General features: G+C 39.9%; 1 protein-coding gene across 8 annotated transcripts in view; it reads right to left on the bottom strand.

Moving 5' to 3' along the window:
- The window catches only part of FRMD4B (FERM domain containing 4B), a 388656-nt gene that overhangs the window by 242941 nt on the left and 131797 nt on the right, over positions 1–13918 (bottom strand). For 7 of the 8 annotated variants that reach the window (XM_081528400.1, XM_081528395.1, XM_081528391.1 and 4 more), the window contains one exon: positions 8089–8216. The gene's annotated coding sequence lies outside the window, so the exon portion shown is untranslated. Of the gene's footprint in view, positions 1–7480; positions 7546–8088; positions 8217–13918 lie in introns of all 8 variants that reach the window. The other variant, XM_081528396.1, reaches the window with a different exon arrangement.

Below are 13918 nucleotides of genomic sequence, written 5' to 3'. Positions count from 1 at the left end.
CACTTTCCATCTCTAAGAATGTGACCACTCTAGATACTTCATATATATGTAATCTTCCAATATCTGTCCTGTTGCATCTAGCTTACTTCCTTTGGCATACTGTCTTTAAGGTTTTATCCATATCTGCCATGTGTCAGAATGTCCTTCCTTTTAAAGGAAGAAAAATAACAAATATTCCATTTGAAGAAACTACATACTGTTTTCCACAATGGCTACATCATTTTACATCCCAACCAATAGTGCAAAAGATTCTGATTTCACCACAGCCTCACCAACACTTTTTTATATATATTATAGCCATTCTAATCCATGTGAAGAGGTACCTCATTGTGGTTTTGATTTGCATTTCCTGCAACCCACTCCAGTATTCTTGCCTGAAGAATCCCATGGACAGAGAAGCCTGGCGGGCTATACAGTCTACGGGGTTGCAAAGAGTCGACATGACTGAGGGACTAACACACACACAGAGAATGACTAGTAATGTTGAGCACTTAACATTTTTAAATGATCTTCAAGCAGAGTTTCATGAGAAGAACACAGACTTCAGTCAGCAGCTCCCATCATCTGACATTTAGATTTTCCTAAATACATATGCATCTTTGATAATTTTAAAGTTATTCCTTGCTTGAAGAGGAAGAAAGGACACATATCTGGTGTCTATTTTAATTAAAAATGTTTAATAGTTAACTTTGAGGTATGGATGGTGAGAGCTCTTAATTGTCAACATCACAAAATACTTTTAACTCTTTGCATACTTTTACAAAAATCAGGCATACATTTTAAAACAGTGAATTTTGAAAAATAAGAAAATTAAAAAAAAAAGAGGGACCATTTTGTGAGACTTCAGAGACTAAGAAGAGTCTCTTTGTTTGTTTTAATCAAAATTCAGCAGGAAATTCAAATAACAGCAGAAACACATAAAGTTCCTCAGGGTTTAGTGTTCTAAATGCCAGTCAGACTCTAAGTCATCTATTTCAAATCCTGTTACTCACACTTAATGACTGTCTATTTAACGTTTCAGAAAATGTTTAAATTATCTATTTCTTTTTTATGTTTAAAAATTTTTTAGTGTTTCTTTAGAATTATTATTCTATTTTTTCCAAATGTATTTTAACCAGACTGTTTTATTCAAAGTCTGGAAATGTCACATTTTCCAGAACCTAAGAAAAATTATACTAAAGAGCTATTAAAAAACAAGCAAACAAACTTACTGGCATTTAAATATGAAAAGAAACTACCCAATCTAAAGTAATAAATAAGAGTGGCACCCCACTCCAGTACTCTTGCCTGGAGAATCCCATGGACGGAGGAGCCTGGTAGGCTGCAGTCCATGGGGTCGCGAAGAGTCGGACATGACTGAGCGACTTCACTTTCACTTTTCCCTTTCATGCACTGGAGAAGGAAATGGCAACCCACTCCAGTGTTCTGGCCTGGAGAATCCCAGGGACGGGGGAACCTGGTGGGCTGCCGTCTATGGGGTCGCACAGAGTCGGACACGACTGAAGCGCCTTAGCAGCAGCAGCAGCAGCAACATGTCTATTTCATAAGCTGATAAACTGTAGTATTCATAAATTACATTGTTTTAAAAAATAAGTTTCAGGTTTGATATTTTACATGGCATGAATCACCAAAACTGCATGATGAATCCTGAAAAGTAATAAATAACATTGTTAAATAACAAATGAGGTTTTTGAAAAAAATAATTTCAAAAGAAAATTCTAGGATCATTAAACATGCATACAGTAAGAAATTCTTTTTAACATGGGATACATGTGCATTTTAATATGCTTGATATAATGTGGGGTAGGCATCTAAATGTAAAAATTCCTAGGACTGACAAATATCTTTAAATGTCCCTTACTGTAATAATTCAAATTACAATTAAAAAAAATACACATGAAAGCTTCTCTTCAAAACACACTGTTGAGAAAAAGAAAAAAACAAGTTTAAGACTGGGAGTAAATCTCTGCAAAGCATATATCTGATAGAGGATTTGTATCCAGAATATACAAAAAGAACTCTGAAAACTCGTTAGGAAAACAAATGACCCAAGAAAAAAAAATGCACAAAATACTGAACAAGACAATCACTGAGAAAATACACAGCTGACAAGTAAGAGCCTGAAAAGATATTCAACATCATTTGTCATTAAGGAAATGCAAGTTGAAACTACAATGAGTTACTACTACATACTTCAATATTAGAATGGATAAAATGGAGAAAGATTGATCATACCAAATACTGACAAGGATGTGGAGGAACCTGGCCTCTCGTTCAGCGCAAGTAGAGATGTAAAATGGTACAGCCACTTTGGAAAATTTGTTAACAAGTTAAACACACACTTATTATATGATCCAGGCATTCTACCCTTAGCTATTTACCCAAGAGAAATGAAAGTATACGTCCATAGGGAGACTTGTACATGAATGTTCATGATAGCATTATTGTAGTGAAAATCTGGAAACAATTCAAATGTCTACTAATGGTGAATAAACAAACAAATGGGACTTTATACATACAACAGAATACAACTCAACGATAAAAAGGAATGAAATATCCATACACATTATAGCATGGATGAATCTTAAAATAACTATGCTGAGTGAAAGATGCTAAAGAAAAAGATTATGTACTGTATGATTTCATTTATATCAAAAGCAAATTATTGGAGAGAGATAGAACAAGACCAGCAGTTGCCTGGGGCAAGACAGGGGCTGGGATTACCAAAGGGCGTGAGAAACACTTCAGAATGAATTAAGTTTTCACTAAGCTTCCCTATGGCTCAGTTGGCAAAGAGTCTGCCTGCAATGTGGGAGACCCAGGATTGATCCCTGGGTGAGGAAGATTCCTTGGAGAAGAAAATGGCAACCCACTCCAGTATTTTTGCCTGGAGAATTCCACAGACAGAGGAGCCTGGTGGGCTGCAGTCCATGGGGTCACAAAGAGTCGGACACAACTGAGCAACTAACACTTTCACTTTTTCAACTTTTCACGATCTTGATTACGGTGATGTTTTTGTGGGTATATGTTAGGTCAAAACACCAAATTGTACACTTAATCTTTTTATTTCGTGGGGCTTTGAGCTGCTGCTGCTTTCTTTTACTGCCTAAGTGGCGCTGAACATCCAATACAAAGCAAGATAGTTCTCTGAGGATCCTCTGTCTTAATTATATTTGAAAATAATTTGTCCATTTAATCATTCTACCACCTCTCTCTCTCTCTCTTTGGTTTTATTGAGATATAACTGAAATCCAGCTCTGAATAAGTTTAAGGTGTGCTGCCTGATGATCTGACATACATATATTGGGAAATAATTACCAAATAAGCTTAGTTAACATCCATCTCCCCATATATTCACAAAATTTTTTTTCTCAAATTTTACACTTTAAATATGTGCAGTTTCTTTTAAGTCAGCTATACCTTAATAAAGCAATTAGTTCAGTTCAGTCGCTCAGTTGTGTCTGACTCTTTGCGACCCCATGAATTGCAGCACGCCAGGCCTCTCTGTCCATCACCAACTCCCGGAGTCTACCCAAACCCATGTCCATCGAGTCGGTGATGCCATCCAACCATCTCATCCTCTGTCGTCCCCTTCTCCTCCTGCCCCTGATCCTACCCAGCATTAGGGTCTTTTCCAATGAGTCAACTCTTCGCATGAGGTGGCCAAAGTATTGGAGTTTCAGCTTCAACATCAGACCTTCCAATGAACACCCAGGATTGATCTCTTTTAGGATGGATTGATTGGATCTCCTTGCAGTCCAAGGGACTCTCAAGAGTCTTCTCCAACACCACAGTTCAAAAGCATCAATTCTGCGGCGCTCAGCTTTCTTTACCGTCCAACTCTCACATCCATACATGACCACTGGAAAAACCATAGCCTTGACTAGACGGACCTTTGTTGGCAAAGTAATGTCTCTGCTTTTAAATATGCTATCTAGGTTGGCCTTACTTCCAAGGAGTAAGCGTCTTTTAATTTCATGGCTGCAATCACCATCAGCAGTGATTTTTGGAGCCCCCAAAAATAAAGTCTGACACTGTTTCCACTGTTTCCCCATCTATTTCCCATGAAGTGATAGGATCAGATAAAGCAATTAAGAAAAGGCCTAATTACAATAATTCAATAATACACAGGGATACAAAGAAAAGTAAATAATCTTTCATCTGATGCCATCCATCAGATAATCTCCTTGAGGTTAACAAACTGAGTACTCTGGTGAGTGCATTCTTTCATGGTTTCCCTTTACTTAGATAAATGTATAATCTCATTATAGGCTTTAAACTTTTTATGTAATGGGTGATCCGTTAAAGTGGTATTTTCTGCAACAATCTATTAGGGTTTTAAAAAATCTCTTATTATGCATAATAATTTTTAGTTCTGAGATTGAGGCTCATTTTTTTATAGCTAAAATGCCTTAAATACCAAAAGAAGGGATGTAAAACTACACACAGAAGCATCTTCTTTACAGTAAATTACTAGATAGAAGATTTGGTCCTTACTGAGGGAGTCAGAAAACCAAATTCTTTCTATAGTGAGAGGCTGTTTTTCTGCAAGATGTAATTTAATCTAGAAAAGGAAAACCATTTAGTGTTTTAAACTATAATTAGATTCTCACTTTAGGTTAAACATTGCAGCACGGATGTTAGACGTGGAAATTTCGACTGCAAAGACACTTTCGGGATTATTTTGGTTGTACAAGCTAGCAAGCAATTTTACCACAGGTCAACTTGTTAAAAAATCTTCAATTAAAAAAATGATTAAATATACGCTCAGTGTGAAAAATGCCAAAAATACACAAGTATATGTGACGAAACTTTCTTATGTTCTTCCTCTAATTCCATCTGTTAGACACAACCACCTTCAACAATCTAAACCCATCTTCCCAGACTATATGGTGTGTGTGGGCATGCATGCACGTATTTCCTGCTTTTATTTTGACTATTCATTAGCTTTTTTTAAAGTTTTTAAAGATTGTGGTAAAACATATATGACATAAAACTGCCACTTCAATCATTTTTTAATAGCATTATTTTAGAATCATCAGAACATGCAGATTATTTTTCTTTTTAATTTTTTTGGTCATGCTCCATGGAATGCGAGATCTTAATTCCCTGACCAGGGATTGAACCCATGCTACCTGCAGTGGAAGCATGGAGTCCTAACCACTGGAGCAGCAGGGAATTCCCTCAGTCCTTTTTACCTGTTTTAGCAGTATTAATTGCATTTATACTGTTGTACAACAAACAAGACTATTTATTTCCAAAACTTTTTCATCACTCCAAATAGTATCCATTAATCATCAGTTCCTCATCTTCCCTTATCCCAGCTCCATGAGTGTGTGCTCAGTTGCACAGTCATGTCTGACTCTCTGCAATCCCATGGACTGTAGCCCGCCAGGCTCCTCTGTCCAAGATCACCCTCTCCAGGGGATCTTCCCGACCCAGGGATCAAACCTGTGTCTCCTGCATTGGCAGGTGGATTCTTTACCTCAGAGCCACCCGGGAAGCCATCCCAGGTCCAGGTAATGACTAATCTACTTCCTGTCTCTACAAATTTGCCTATTCTCGATGTTTCATATAAGAGGAATCAAATGTCTATAATCAGGGGTGCTGAAATTTAGTAGAGATATACACATGCAGCTGTACTTGACATTAAAATACTGGGATTGCCTCCACAGTGGCTGGCAACAGATCACTGTCCTGAGTTCACCTTTGAATTCCTCTCCACCTCCCCACAATCCAGCAACTGAGAAGTCAACACCACGGCCCATGCCTGTTCAACTTGACCCTTACTTGTGCTGACTGCTTGTTAATACTTAGAATATCAGTCCTGCCTACATGAGTCTAATTTTTTGTGAGACCCATTGATTTTTTTCCTCACGTTATTTCTGAACCTCTAACACTGTAGAGCAATCATCTATTTCATTTACCAGACCTGTGCTCCTGAGGGCAGGGGGGCTGTCTAGCTCATTTATTTTTTCATTTCCAAAATGTTTTATCGAACACTTCATATACTGCAATCGCTGGACGAGAATCTCAGAATACCACTGTGAAAAGGCAAATGCCATCTTGGGCTTCACAGAACTTATGTGCTTTTTTACTTTCCAGTAAGAAAAGGCAGGTGAAAAATACCTGAAGAGCCAAATAAAGAAAAGAACTCCCAATCATCAGGAGTGGAAACAGGTTCTTTTTTTTAAAATTGAAGAATAGTTTATATACAATGATGTGTTAAAAAAACAAAAGGAAAGAGGCTCTGAAGATGAGTAAATGAGTGGTTAACCTCAGTCCTCACTGAACACCTTCACATCCTCCCTCATACCAACTTTAAATAAGCTCATCACCTGTCAGACCAGAAAGGATGAAAACATACTTGAACACACCTTGTTGCAAGGATATGGACAGAAAAGCTCTTACAGTCAGTGTTGATGAGACTGTCAGTGAGGATGATATTTTTGGAAATAAACTCACAAAGAGGCCCTCTTGAGTAGAGAAGCCAGAAACTCCAGTTTGAGATTGAAGGAAAAGTCCGGAAGTTGGGTGCCAGGAGAGAGGACCCAGGCTGCACTAGGGAGCATGGGCAGAGGCTCCAAGTGCAAAGAGCTGGTGTGATTTAGAGGGTCGGGAAGGATGTAAGAGTGGGCACAAGGCACTAGCGGGGTAAGGCTGGGAGAATGGTTAGGGCGGGTCAAGTCACACCAAGTTTTACAGACTACAGCCAAGGGTGGAGCTGATTCGATTTGTGATTTCAGAAGCTCCGACATCATTTAAGTCTATATTCTCCAACACTTCTCAATGTACTGAAATCAGTAAGAATCTGAGAAATGCATTGAGCCCCCTGTAACTTTCCTGCATCTCAGCCTGGTGCCCGGCAGTCCCTGTGACAGCCTCTCGGACGCTGGAGACGAGCCCAGGGTTAGACATATCACCCTCCGCTTCCCTGATGTCTTTTGGGCTTTCCCACATCTCTACCTCCCAAAAAACAAACAACTGAAAACGTCTGTTTTCAAAGTATACTTCATTTGATGAAAATAAATCAGCTAATAATTGCTGAGCACTCTTTATACGCTTGCTTTGTCCAGTGCCTCGTTTCTTTTAACTCATTTCATCTACCCATCCTCTTCTAGCTGAGGAAATTGAGGCCAAGGGAGATACAGCATTTTCACTGCAGTCACGCAAGTGGTGAGAGGTAGAGTCCGTGTCCTGGATGGCTGCAGGGAGTCCTTGCTGCCAGGGGCCAGCATGCAGAAATTGCAATCCTCTTGTTAATTTCACTAGCGGCAGCATTTTGAGAAGATTGGGAAAAAGATGTCTTTAACTGTTGCACAATCTACTTGTGCATAACTCATACTTCTTGCACGTTATACATCAATACCCTTCAAATATGAATTACCCTTCAAATATGCCTATCAAATATGAATTACTGAGATTGGCTAATGAAGAAAAATCCTGAGAAGTCACACAGAAATGCTACTTACACACCCACATTTGATCTCTATCACGCTGTCATCACTACGGCAAGGCTGGGGCAACCATTCATTTTCCTCCTCACTGTATTCCAAAATGCAGTGAAAAATAGAAATAAAATAAACCAAAGTATTGACATAAAAGATATAAAGCACATCTTCACTACCAGTAAGCTAAGGAAGAAAATCACTGCATGCATAAAAACAATCATTAGTGCTGTTCAATTGTACACTGGACTTAAATTGGTCAAATATTCAACTGCAAATAAAAAGAAAATTTTACAAGCGTGCAAATGAAATATTAGAAATATGTTGCAGGAAATGTATCTACGGCACAGTAGAGTTAGAACATTGTTACTTTTTGCTTGTTTTTCTTTCTGAGGAGAGAATCCCTTTGTAAAATGTAATCTATTATTTAACTTTTGGGTACTTAGCTTTTATGTGAGAGGAAAGGACTAACTGTATTTACTGATTTTCTTCCTCATTGTTCGTAACTTAGAGGTTTTGACAGTAGGTCATACCATATATCATATCCTATCCCCACTTGACAAGTCAACGTACACTCACAAATATTCATAAACCCACTTTCCTGTAGAACACATCAGAGTTTACCAAGATGTCTACCTACCTTGAACTAGAAAGTTCGGTCTTGCCTTCCTTTTGTTTTCACTGGAATAATCTTTGGACTTTGTTGGCCAGGCACAGATGTCATCTTCTTCCTTCACACATTCTTTCTTCTGGATTTCTCATCAAAACCTGGAACACAGACCAGAGCAGCTCCTTGATGTCTGTAGGCACAGAGGAGAGAACTAGCAATCTCACACCAGGGACTCTCCTAATGTATTCCCAATTTTCCTTTGGTTGGCTACAGTTCAATCACAGTTTTAGAAATTCACTTAATTAGGAGATTTAGAATAGAGCTATCTCAAAATACAGAGGAAAAGAGGTCACCCTCTTTACCAACTAAAGATTTGAAACGGATGTGGCTTCTTACGTCCTGCCTTCCATTGAATACAGAGTGTTAGGCTTCTGTCTTTGTAGGAGATGCTGAAGCACTGAAAGTTACCTACAGTCAGTTGTAAAATCAGGGCTGTCAGAGCCGGGGGGAACTCAATAAAATATCACCTTGGAATGTGTGTCTCAGAAATGCTGAAACCAGGATGGCACTCCCGAATCTCATTTTTAACAGATGTCAGTTGTGGAGGGAATGAAGTGCGTGTCATGAATACTGATGAGATGTCGTGTGTGTGTGTGTGTGTGTGTGTGTGTGTGTGTGGTGTGTGTACTGCACCATAAGATACATTCATTTATATGGATTTGTCATTCTCCCTATAAAAGAAAATAGCTTTTCCCCAGAAGCTCTCCCTGAGTCAGGAAGCACAGTTCTCCCTCGTAAACTGTGGGCTCCAACTGTTTCACATGGAGCAGGGAGTGGAGACCGGACAAGGAGGGCGGAGGCAGTGGATGTGGTATTCATTCATCATTCTGCCACGTGGTTCAGTAAAACTCCACTGTCGTGCCATGAACTCCAATGCACCCCCGAGCCCGGCCTGTACAACCCTCAATTCTTTTTAGATTTGGAAGCAGGTGTGAGGTGGAAGGTGACAACAGGAAGTTGGTGCAATTCCTTCACAAGCATCTTTGCCCCCTTTCCCCTTATCGATGCCCTAGGATGAATCCACCTTTTCTAACAGAAGCAGAGAACAAACCTGACTCCATATGCGATCTGTTTCTTTAATTCTAACCCTGGTGCTCTGTAGCTTGTGCTTAGCCATGCTGGCTTGCACCTTCTGTAAAAGAATGTTGCCGAGAGCCTGAAATATACAGGACAGCCCATTCTCAAGGCTCTGACCTTTCCATTCAGATAGTTTCTTCACGTGCAAAGTGAGATGTCGGTGCGAATCAAAGAACAAGCCCCTTTCAGCCCTTCCAGTTCTTGAGCAGCTTCAACTTTGCATGGAGTTCTTTGTGATTGGGCTATGATCAAGTTTTATTGTACACCTTCCAAATTTTTTTTTTTTTAGGATGAGCTTATACTATTTTCCTATGGAGAAGGCAATGGCACCCTACTCCAGTACTCTTGCCTGGAAAATCCCATGGATGGAGGAGCCTGGTAGGCTACAGTCCATGGGGTCGCTAAGAGTCGGACACGACTGAGCAACTTTACTTTCACTTTTCCCTTTCATGCACTGGAGAAGGAAATGGCAACCCACTCCAGTATTCCTGCCTGGAGAATCCCAGGGATGGCAGAGCCTGGTGGGCTGCCGTCTATGGGGTCGCACAGAGTCGGACACGACTTAAGTGACTTAGCAGTAGCAGTAGCAGTATACTATTTTCATAACAGAAAAGAATAATTCATTTTAAAAGATAACATTTCTCATTGTTACTCAGACATTTTCACAAGCTAACATGCTTGTATTGCAGTACTAAACTTACCATGTGACTCTCCACAAATATAAAACAACCAGGTCTCAACAGATGCTTATTCAACAGACTGTATGAAACAAATGTAAAATTTGCTTTAACAGGCAAAATTGGATCTGTGACTCTATGCTGTTGTTTAGTTATTAAGTCATGCTTGCCTCTTTTACGACCCCATGGACTGTAATGTAGCCTGGCAGGCTGCTCTGTCCATGGGATTTCCCAGGCAAGAATCCTGGAGTGGGTTGCCATTTCCTCCTCCAGAAGATCTTCCCGACCCAGGGATGGAACCTACATCTCCTACGTTGGCAGGCGGATTCTTTACCACTGAGCCTCCAAGGAAGCCCCTGTGACTCTATACAAGATGATAAGCATGAAACTAAACAGCCCAAAGATCCAATCTCAGCCAAAATCTCGTACCACACACAGAAATTAGCAGTACTTAAATATTTAACAATACCTTGTAATTTTTTAGACTTCTGGGTTTCAAAATTTCTGACAAAGTAATTCACAAGCCATAATTAACAAAAACAGGCAAGCTCCCCCAAAGTCTCCCAGAGCAAAAGTAAATTCCTCAGAGCCCCCCTCCCACTCCCAGTCAGCACGCTGTGAACAGTGGCATGCCAACAGTAAAGCCAAGCAGTAAACAACAGAAGCCAGAGAGGCTTTGATCTTGCTCTGAACTGGCGTCTGCTGAAAATGGCTTTAGCAAAAGAAGGCTGTGATTAGAGGATCATGACATTTCCAGCACCCACTTATTAGCACGTCTGGAGAATCACAAAAAGGAGATGATACAGTCTTTACAAACAGAGTCCCCATTCCAGGGTATTTACAAATACTTTTGCTATTTCAGCCTTCAGAGCAACTCAGTCACTGCTCTGGAGGCAGACAAAGGATGCAGACACCCTAACCAATCACTCCAGGTGGTCTCCTAAGTAAGACCCCCATCATCTCCTGGTTGCTCCAACCATAAAACTATGCATCCTCTCTTCATCACCCCACTTCCCATTCATCAAATCCTTGAAGCACTACCTCTAAAACATGTCTCATCTATCTGTTCTTCTCGCCTGTTCCCCAATGCCATTCCTCATCCAAGCCCCAGCATCTCTCCCTTAGACTACTTCCACAGCCATGCTTCTAACTGCACCCCTGGCCCCAGGTCACTCCCTTCTTCTCACAGCGGCCATATTTATATTCACCGTCAGTATTTCTCACACTGGCCTCCTTTTCCTTCCTGCCTTTGCCAAGCCATTCTCATCTGCTGTCCCCACCGCTTACTTAGATTTCTGTTTCTCCAGGTTGTCCCATAGCTGGCTACATCTCATCATTCCAACCCAACACAATGGCCCTTCCTGACCACTGTATCCTAAGTACTATCAATCTGTATTTGTGTGATTCTTTCCCCCTGATAATGTCCCAGAGGATCCTAAGGACACACTGTTTGACTACTGGTTTCCTTCCCCAGCAAGAATGCGGAAGGAAGATCTTGCTTGTCTTATTCAATGCTAAAGGCCCGGAGCTAGAACAAAGCATACAGTAGACACGGAGTGACTTTTAATCAAATGAATGCTTCAGATTAAATCAGGACCCAACTTTCCAATCCTCTCTGTCCCTTCAACGTCAATCCCCTGCTTAGAAGACAAGCTGTTAATTTTCAGAACAGACGTCTCTCTCTATGAGTATCTTCACTGTCACCCCACAACTAGGTTAGCCTCCAACATAGAGTTCATTGCTCTGGAAACAGAACATTCTCCAAAGATGTCAAATTAAACTTCAGACCTTGCTGACAAGCGAAGATGACTTGTACAGTGTGTCTTGACTTAGGGGAACAATTATGGAGGTTGTCACTGTTGGAAGTGAAGGGCTCAGAGTCTGAGTGGGTTGATGGGTGTGTCACATGGGCTTAGGCAGATGGATATTTTTCAAGTGCTAAGGAAGCTTGCTAGGAGGTTCTCTGTGCTCTAGCCAGGCATTCAGTATGAGGAGAGCTCATTTGGAGCCCAGATAAGAAGACCAACTATCTGAAATTTTAGATGGGCCTCTTCTCAAGGTAATTTCACTCTAATTTGCAGAGTGAACTACAGAGTGAAAGTGATGGTCGATTTTCTGCATAGTATCATGATTCAGAAATCAGTTTTACACATTCATCATCTCTTCTGTTTCTCAGGGCAGTTCCAAAAGCTTGGCCTGATGTACTAATTATACCTGTTTTATATATCTGAGTATGAGATTTGTGATCCCACCATGAATAAATATGGAAACTTGATTTAGAATCAAGATCTTAGATTGTCTAGAGATGCTAATGAACCAACCTTTTTGAGGTACAATTTATATACAATAAAATACACTCCTATTTTAAGGGTTCAGTTAGCTGATTTTTGACATACAAACACACTCCTGACCTACCACCTCAATCAAGATTTGGCATGTCTTATCCCCTGAAACGTTCCTCCCATCCCTCCATCCTCCATTCTCCCCTTTATCTCTGCCCCAGGAAGCCACTGATGTCCTTCCTGTCACTATACAGTGACGCATATTTTTCTACAATTTCATTCAAATTAAATCAGACAGCCTTAATTTTTTTTTGCATGTGGCTGCTTACACTCAACATATTTCTGAGACACATCCATATTGTTACACATATTAGCATATATACAAATACACACACACAGAGGTTTCCCAGGTGGCACAGTGGTGAAGAATCCACCTGCCAACGCAGGCGCTGCAAGAGACACAGGTTTGGTCTCTGGATCAGAAAGATCCCCTGGAGTAGGAAATGGCAACCCACACCAGTAGTCTTGCCTGGAACATTCCAAGGACAGAGGAGCCTGGAGGGTTATAGTCCATGGGGTCGCAAAGAGTCAGATATGACTGAGTGATGGAAGTATGCACGCACACACACACACGCATACACACACACATCATATCCTTTTTTTTTTTTTTCTGTAAATACTTTGGAGTAGAATGGCTGGATCCTATGATAGGGTATATCAATTTTACACAAACTGAAAAGCATAGTCCAATGTAGCTTTACCATTTTACATTCCTCCCAGCAGGATATGAGAGTTCCAGTTGCTCCATGTCCTCACCAATACTTGGTATTATCAGTCTTTTAATTTTGTCCATTTTAATAGGTATGAAGTAGTATTTCATTATGGTTTGAGTACGGGTTTCCTTGGGGTTAATAATTTTGAACATTTCTCAACATGCTTATTGCCCAGCTATATGACTTCTTCAAAGAGCAATGTGCAAGGTAAGAGACATAAATTCCTCATGTGTAAGAACTTGCTTTATTTTAGAAACAATTTTTGAAAAACAGAACTTGGAAAAATACTTGCTAAAAGAGTCATGAAATATTCAGATTATGAAGATCAAATATATTTACAGGCTAAACTAAAAATAATGAAGGCAGTAATATGGTAGAAAATATTCACATTTTATTTGCTTTGTATTTTGTACCGTACACTCATCTAATGCTCTAAGAAACTAGGGGACTGGAATTTGAAGAAAGGGGCTCAATTTGAAGAAAGGAACTGAATTAACTTGATCTCAGCAAAGAAGGGAAAAGCTTTGCTCTTTTCCCTTCCAATTATTCTTCCTTCCCTAGACTTCATTTTATAGATCATGGGCTCAATTATTCACTGTATCTTTTTATATCTAGTCTCATAAAACTGTAAGATGAATCATTACAAAATTAATATTCAACAGGCTTTATGTAACTCTGCTTAATGCCATGTATAACTCAGATTTTTATCACCCCAAGGCCTCTCAAGATCTATAAACGCCACTACATTAATAAAACACCATGTATTTAACTCTAACATTCCCATCACAACTCAACATCACAAAACCACTCAATTTAAACTAGACAACCAGACAGACACTGATGATAGACATGGACTATATAGAAAAGGCCAAGCTCTGTATGGGAAGTCCCGTGATGACAACCAAGGTCATGTTCTAACCCATTTGTTTTGACAAACTCAATAGTTCTAATAAAACCGAGCTTATTGTGCTTCTAGGGGCACTCACACAAG

Source organism: Giraffa tippelskirchi, chromosome 9 (genome assembly GCF_054371585.1).
Source record: "Giraffa tippelskirchi isolate mGirTip1 chromosome 9, T2T-mGirTip1v1.2.pri, whole genome shotgun sequence".
Classification (NCBI taxonomy): domain Eukaryota; kingdom Metazoa; phylum Chordata; class Mammalia; order Artiodactyla; family Giraffidae; genus Giraffa; species Giraffa tippelskirchi.
Note: the sequence above shows the minus strand (reverse complement) of the source record. Positions and strands in the feature narration are given on the sequence as shown.